Consider the following 9,215-nt stretch of genomic DNA (forward strand, 5'->3'; position numbering starts at 1 on the left):
CTAGACTTTGCTTGTTATAGTTTCCACAAATTATGTTAATAAAAATGACATGATAGCTGTAAATTAATTGACCAAGGTTAATGATGAGTTATTTTTCATACCAAACCAGAGACAGAATCTTGAGTATTTGACTACATTTATAAAGTATCGTTAACTCTTTTAAAATCATATAAAAATAAAGCCTTGTTCACATAAACTACCCAAAATAGTGATGATAATAATAATTATACAGTTTACTGTGTAATTGCGGATTTCTATCACACAAAATAATAATAATAATAATAATAATAATAATAATAATAATAATAATAATAATAATAATAATAATAATAATAATAATAATAATAACCAGTGAAGGCGAGTGGCTAAGGAGTGTATGGGAAGGACTGGTAAAAGTATACGAAGACCCAGAAATATACTGACAGGAGAATGACAAGCAGAACGGGGGAACGGCACAACAAACCAATGCACGGTTAGTACATAGGCCAGACTAAAGAACCGGCCAGCGATGAAACACGGCAATGGCTACAGCGGGGAGAACTCGGGAAGGAGACAGAAGGAATCCTAACAGCGGCAAAAGATCAGGCCCTAAGAACCAAAAATGTTCAAAGAACGATAGATGGAAATAACATTACACCCATATGCATGAAGTGCAATATGAAAAACGAGACCATAAATCACATAGCAAGCGAATGTCTGGCACTTGCACAGAACCAGTACAGGAGTGTCATGATTCAGTAGCAAAAGCCCTCCACTGGAGCCTGTGCAAGACACACCAGGTAGCTTGCAGTGATAAGTGGTACGAACACCAACCTGAGAGAGTGATAGAAAACGACCAGGCAAAGATTCTCTGGGACTATGGTATCAGAACAGACAGGACCAGATATGAGGTTCATTGACAAAATCAAAAAGAAAGTATCATTCATTGATGTCGCAATATCATGGGACGCCAGAGTAGATGGGAAATAAATAGAAAAAATTAATAGGTATCTAGACATGAAGAGAGAAATAAGAAGGATATGGGATATGCCAGTGAAAATTGTACCCATAATCAAAAGAACACTAGCACGATCCAAAGATCCCTGAAAATGAACCTGGAAAAACTAGATGATGAAGTAGCTCCAGAGCTCACACAGATGAGTGTGTTACTATAAATAGCACACATAGCTAGAAAAGTGATGGACTATTAAGGAGGTAGGATGCAACCGGGACCCACACTATAATAACCACCCAGTCGAATTGGATGAAAGGGATAAAATAAATGAATAAATAAAATAATAATCATTATTAATATTAATATTATTATTATTATTATTATTATTATTATTATTATTATTATTATTATTATTATTATTATTATTTTATTATTATTATTATCATGTGAAATAAAAATCCACAATTAAGTAGTAAACTATATTACTTTTGAAAATATAGTTTACTTATAATTGTGGATTTTTATTACACAAACTGATTTTTACAAGATCGAAAACCTTAGCATTATCATTATTATTTCGCAAGAGGACGGGTTTTCAAACTTAGCTTATTAAAAAGAATGGCCATCTGGATGCTGTAGTGTGGAAATGGAAGTTTCTCATTCTCTCTAATAAGTTTCTTTGTAGTAGCAGGTAAATCGCATAACAGCTGTCCAAATCATTTATCCTGCTGTTACAAAGAAACGCATTCGAGAGACTGAGTATCTGCAATATAACTGAAAGGCATCCAGACGACCATTCTCGTTAATAATAATAATAATAATAATAATAATAATAATAATAATAATAATAATAATAAACAAGAGAGTATAACTCATTGATGTCGCAATACCATGGGACACCAGAGTTGAAGAGAAAGAAAGGGAAAAAATGGATAAGTATCAAGACCTGAAAATAGAAATAAGAAGAATATGGGATATGCCAGTGGAAATTGTACCCATAATCATAGGAACACTAGGCATGATCCCAAGATCCCTGAAAAGGAATCTGGAAAAACTAGAGGCTGAAATAGCTCCAGGACTCATGCAGGAGAGTGTGATCCTAGAAACGGCGCACGTAGTAAGAAAAGTGATGGACTCCTAAGGAGGCAGGATGCAACCCGGAACCACACACTATAAATACCACCCAGTCGAATTGGAGGACTGTGATAAAAAAAAAAAAATAATAATAATAATATACAAAAAATATTATTATTACTTGAAGGTACAATCAAGAATTTTTCCTCTTATTTGTTCACTTTCTTATTTTTTCGAAAAGTGTGCGGGACAGGCTCATGAGAAAGCAAAAGTTGATTGGCGGATTATCAGGGAAGTGGCTTCGTCTTTACCTAATCTTTTTCTTCCGAGCTTTTTATAACTTTTAAATCCATCCTGACTCTCCTTCCCTAGTTGTTGCGACAAACCTGTCAGGTTTCTTATTTGCCTTACAAGGTGTTCCGGCCGGCCCACCTGTTGACTAGTTGTTTCCGGTGCATTTTTCAATAACATGTGATCAAGTTTATTTATACTTTCAACGAAAATTTTCTAAATGATGCAAATATTGTTGTTGTTTATGATATCATTATTATTTAATGTTCTATTCATTTCACAATGCTATTATTATTATGAGTCATTTCATTAGTTTTGCTACTGGTCTTATGTTGCTAATTTTAATTATTTCGGGAGACATTGAGCTAATCCTCTTACTCATTACAGTAAGAAAAATTGCCAAGCACTTTACCCATATATTAGGCGTGTCCATAACTACGATTTGACTTTTTTATCCGAGACAATTATAAGTAATAATTAGTCGAAGGTTGAGTTTTTAATTGCAGGGTTTCATGGCCCTGACTTTATTTATCATCGCAACATCTCGCTGTATACAATACTTCCAGGTTACCTGTATATCGTCAGAAAAATTTGTGAAGTTGCAAAAAAGTTCTTTAAAATTTTCAGTAAGCTCTACATGTTCACGTATTTGCGATTTGCCGCAATCCAAATATCGACGATTCTATATATATGACTTTCTTGGATTGGATTAGTACGACTCAGTTGCAGGATTCAAAAGCTTCATTCGTTATTCGTGGAGACTGTAATGCAAAGCACAGCAATTGATTAAATTCACATTCCACCGATCAACATGGCGGGTCTGCTCTTGAGTTCTGGGTATCTGATTTTGTCAAGCTAAATGAGGAACCCATGCATATTTCTGGTAATAGCTTAGACCTCATATTCACAGATGTTCCAGCTATTGCCAAGTCCAAGGTCTGCAAATATATAAGCACTTCTGAACATGTGCCGCTGAGATGGACATATCTGTCAATCAGTGTATTCCTAAAGCCACAATTGGAAAAACGATCTGGCTGAAATCTAGAACCAATATTTCTGGTGCAATGTCAGATCCTGATTCCAAGAAGCTAAATAAAATGCTGATGGCTATTTTATAAGGTATATCCCTAGATAGGTCTTCAAACTGATAAAAAATGACCAACCATGGTTTGATGATGCATGTTGAAGAGCTTACCATGACAAACACACCAACTTCAACACATGGTGAGGAAAACCCTCACATAAAAATTACACCATCTTGCCGTGCTGTAAACAGAACTTATACAGCTGAAAGAAATTACACCATTTCCTTCAAGAGGAAACTTGAAGGAATTACATATATATATATATATATATATATATATATATATATATATATATATATATATATATATATATATATATGTGTGTGTGTGTGTGTGTGTGTGTGTGTGTGTGTGTGTATGTCTATGCCTGAGTGTGTGCCTGTACGTTGTGCGTGTACGTAAGTCCATACAGATACATAAAAATTCAAGTTCATCAAAACAGGAACAAAGATCTAACGAGCTACATATTATTTAGAATTAGGTCATGGATGGAAGCTGAGTTATGCATAAATGATTATCTATTTTCATCCAGATTAATATGCAAAAAAAAAATAATAATAGATTATAATAAATTACCGTCGTATAATTCTCAATAGAAATTACCCTATATCCAGACCGGAATTAGCGTCGCTGGGTTGTCAAATGGCTGTCCAAAAACGTTGCTGTGAAATGACAGTTCTGGCGCAAATGAAATAAGAAAAAGTAGCTACCAAAATGCTCACTTTTCTTACAAATATCCTACCAGACTAAAAAATTTTTTTATGAGCAACCGTTTTAAATAAGCATTTATTTCTAAAACAATATCATTCATCTGAATAATACTTTACCCTGACCTAATATTCTAACCTTTATGAACAGGCAGCTCACTTGACTGAGTATGTAACATAATTATTATAGGCAAGAGAAGCTAATGTATGATATGTTCGATAACGTACTCACTGACTTTTGCCCTGTAATTAAACTGCTGTTCACATTTTAATCAGTAACCTTGTTTTTTTAGTCTCACTTGCCTTCTCCCTTTCCTCACATTTAAACATCAAAACGCGAACACAAACAAAGCAAAGGATGCATGCGTGTGTAATACACACACACACACACACACACACACACACACACACACACACATATATATATATATATATATATATATTTATATTGTTACGAAGTGCCAAGTATCTGGTTACCATTCATCAATTATTACCTCACCAAAAGCCAGACACCTGAACCCTCATAACAGGTACTAAACGACTGAATACTCTAAAGATAACAGTGATCCCTTAACAACTTACCAGTATTGCAGAAAATCAGACTAAGTTCATCAAAACAGGTGTGAGTTAATCTTGTAAGTAATTAAATTAATCAAAGGGCATCACTCCATCAACAACTTTATAAGTCTAAGTATTTCCCTGATTTCAGAAGTCTAAGTACTTCCCTGGTTCTAAGTCACTTCAAGTAAATTGAAGGAAAGCAAATCAATTACCACTCTATGTTTCTACCTAACATAAATATAATCAAATGCAAATATACTGGTTAGAAATTAAATACTTATAAAAATTTTAAATACAAAATTTATTATTAAATTCAAAATTTATAAGTAAAATTTACAATATCAGGGAAAATTACTGTTACTTGAAAACAAAGTAAAGTTTAATTAATTCTTGAATCAAATTACGTAAAATTAAATCAAAATTAATTTATCACAAAATTCAAGAAAATTAATTCAATTGAAATTCAAAAGTGTTAGGCAATAATTGAAAATTTGAAATTAATTTACAAGTGCTAAACAATAATAATACTTGAAAAGAATTCTAAGTAAATGCAAATTAATTCACAAATGTTAAATTTAATTAAATGTGCAATGATTTAGCAAAGAAAATAACTAAGTCAATTAAATTGTGAATGCAAATGAAAATATAAAATAAAAAGGCACACTTCAATAAGAAAATGAACAAGTGCACAAACAATGGAACAAACACAAAGCACAAAAATACGCAATGTGTAAAAGTGTAAATCTTTTTCACTCAAAACATTGTAACCATCAGTTTTTACCAAACCTTCGTAACCATGTTATTAGTTAACCACTGTTCCTATCAGTTATTAGTTAACCACAGTTCCTATCCGTTATTAGTAAACCACAGTTCCTATCCGTTATTAGTTGCAACTAATAAAAATATAACACACTTTACCTTGGTATACCAACTTCTTTCTTTGCTGCAGGCTTGTTTCACTTTACCAAAAACCAGGTTCCGTTACGAAACAATGTTTATTCAGATTCCACAAAAAACACTAAATGATACTAAATAAACTCTAAGAAATATCAAATATGAAATTCTCACAAGTTACGAGTGACCAATTTACGTTACGTTAATATAATCTCAAGGATGTTGCAGGAGAGAGAGAGAGAGAGAGGGAGATGTTAACGCCTCGCGGTTCTAGGATATAATGAATCTCTTTTCCTTACGGAAACTGGACAGGGCAGATGACAAAACGTTTTGAGACAATAATGCTTCTAGAAGCTACGCAATCTTACTCACAAAATGTGTAACTGCATGTGGCTTTGACAAAGACATACACGTACATGACCAGTCTGTTAAAAAAAAGACATGTATTTGTCTCGATTGACTGAAGCAGAAAGGTCTTATCTCATACGATGACAGATTCTCAAAACACAACTGAAGATTTGAGCTCGCTCATCAACCGCATTGACAGATTAGGAAAGCAAACGGATCTTGCAGACCCTCTAATCTCACAGTGTTGAAATAAAAGGGAAACAATCATAGTTTCGAACTGACAAAGAAAATCTCTCTCTTTCATTCTACATTATATATATATTCTTTTACAACATGTAATGCGAAATCGAACACACATTTTAAAACATCTATCTCTAAGCTATCTAGGAATCTGAAAAAATGTTACATAATTCTACATAACATTTTTTTACAGTCACAGAGGGGATATGTGCATTTTGAAAAGTAGCAATATATAATATATATATATATATATATATATATATATATATATATATATATATATATATATATATATATATATATATATATATATATATATATATATATATATATTATATATATATATATATATATATATATATATATATATACATATATAATATATATATATATATATATATATATATATATATATATATATATATATATATATATATATATATATATATATATATATATATATATATATATAATATATATATATATATATCTATATATATATATATATATATATATATATATATATATACTATATATGTGTGTGTGTGTGTGTGTGTGTGTGTGTGTGTGTGTGTGTGTGATCTAGGCAATGAACTTCACCAAAAATAGAAACGCTAATTACTCATGATGAATGTGCCTAATTTTATCATTACGTTCTCTTGCTAAGGTAAGAAAACCTCTAGTTAATATCAGGGTTGTAACAAATTCATAAAGGCATTTCAGCAATATCAACAAAACCTACGTATTTTGCGGTTACGCAACCGAAACTAAAATAACCGTTGCACCTTCTACAATATTGAACACTAATGTTTACAAGTTTACGGACACTACTGTTTACATATTTTACGAATTTCTGCTAAGCTCCGGATGGTCAAGTTATTTAGACTCCCCTCTCCATAATGCAAAAAAAAAAAAAAAAAAAAAAAAAAATCATAGTTTCGAACTGACAAAGAAAATCTCTCTCTTTCATTCTACATTATATATATATTCTTTTACAACATGTAATGCAAAATCGAACACACATTTTAAAACATCTATCTCTAAGCTTTCTAGGAATCTGAAAAAATGTTACATAATTCTACATAACATTTTTATACAGTCACAGAGGCGATATGTGCATTTGAAAGTAGCAATATATAATAATAATAATAATAATATATTATTATATATATATATATATATATATACGTATATATATATATATATAAATATATATATATAATATATAAATTATATTATATATAATATATATATATATATATATATATATATATATATATATATATATATGTGTGTGTGTGTGTGTGTGTGTGTGTGTGTGTGTGTGTGTGTGATCTAGGCAATGAACTTCACCAGAAATGGAAACGCTAATTAACTCATGATGAATGTGCCTAATTTTTATCGTTACGTTCTCTTGCTAAGGTAAGAAAACCTCTAGTTAATATCAGGGTTGTAACAAATTCATAAAGGCATTTCAGCAATATCAACAAAAACCTACGTATTTTGCGGTTACGACAACCGAAACTTAAAATAAACCGTTGCACCTTCTACAATATTGAACACTAATGTTTACAAGTTACGACACCACTGTTTTACATATTTTGCGAATTTCTGCTGAGCTCCGGATGGTCAAGTTATTTAGACTCCCCTCTCCATAAAGCAAAAAAAAAAAAAAAAAAAAAACAAAAAAAAAAAAAAAAAAAAAATGCAATGCTGCCATAGAAAGCAGGTCAGCGTTGATATTCATTGTTGTGTCAGAGAGAGAGAGAGAGAGAGAGAGAGAGAGAGAGAGAGAGAGAGAGATATTTTGCCAGTGGGTGAGTCATATTCAAGCACATTAATAAATAGACAGATAGATAACCTTAGTAACAACGGTTCAGGTGGAAACTTACATAAATGAATAGTTCAGAAATTTGCATTTGCCCAATAAGAAAATCTGAGAGAGAGAGAGAGAGAGAGAGAGAGAGAGAGAGGAGAGGGAGAAGAGAGAGAGAGAGAAGAGACGATCTTTAAAACAAAAAAGTTTTATTACGGTGGAAAGATAATAGAAAATCTGAGCAAAGAGGAAGGAGAAAAATCTGAGAGAGAGAGAGAGCGAGAGAGAGAGAGAGAGAGGAAGAAATTCTTAAACCAAGACATACAGGGAGGAAAGATTTAAAAACAAAGATAAATCTGGAAAGGAGGAAAAGAGAGAGAGAAGGAGAGAGAGAAGAGGAGAGATGAGAACCAAGAGAAGAGGAAGAGAGAGAGAGAGAGATCGTAAATGTGAGAGTATGAATAAGACAGACAGACGATCTTAAAACAAAAATTTGAGAGAGAGAGAGAGAGAGAGAGAGAGAGAGAGAGAGAGAGAGAGAGGATCTTAAAACAAATGTTTCATTACGGTGGACATAATAGAAAGAAAGGAGAGAGAGAGAGAGAGAGAGAGGAGAGAGAGAGAGAGAGAGAGAGGATGTTAAAACAAATGTCATACTGGTGGAAAGAAATAGAAAATCTTTAGAGATAGAGAGCGAGAGAGAGAGAGAGAGGAGTAGAGAGAGATGAGATAAAACGTATGTGAAAGTATGATAAGCACAGACAGACGATCTTCTTAAACAAAAGTTTGAGAGAGAGAGAGAGAGAGAGAGAGAGAGAGAGAGAGAGAGAGAGAAGAGAGAGCCACAAAATGCCTGGCAAAATACCATCACTTCTACCATTTCGGGCATAGTGCTTCCCCCTGTGCATATATTACAAAAAATAGTCGGGAGGAAAATTGATTTGTTATAACGAGTTGCGTGTCGACCAATGAGCGTCCGATGAATTATTCATATTTAACGACACAACTGCCAATAACGATTTGTATTAATCACCCCTCCTCCTCTAATTATCATCATGAGGATAATATTATCCCGTCCTGTGTACCCTCAGCGTAATTTCGGATGATCCATTATCATTGTAATATGCGTTCCTTAATCAAATATGCATTGTTTGGGTCAGTTCGCTGCGCTGGTTTTACTCTTTTCATGTTCATTATCACCATTTAATTCCATATTGCCTCTAAACTTTGTTTATCAATTATTTTTTCCTCTGATTACAAGCGCT

Source organism: Macrobrachium nipponense, chromosome 11, assembly GCF_015104395.2.
Source record: "Macrobrachium nipponense isolate FS-2020 chromosome 11, ASM1510439v2, whole genome shotgun sequence".
In the NCBI taxonomy this organism is placed as follows: domain Eukaryota; kingdom Metazoa; phylum Arthropoda; class Malacostraca; order Decapoda; family Palaemonidae; genus Macrobrachium; species Macrobrachium nipponense.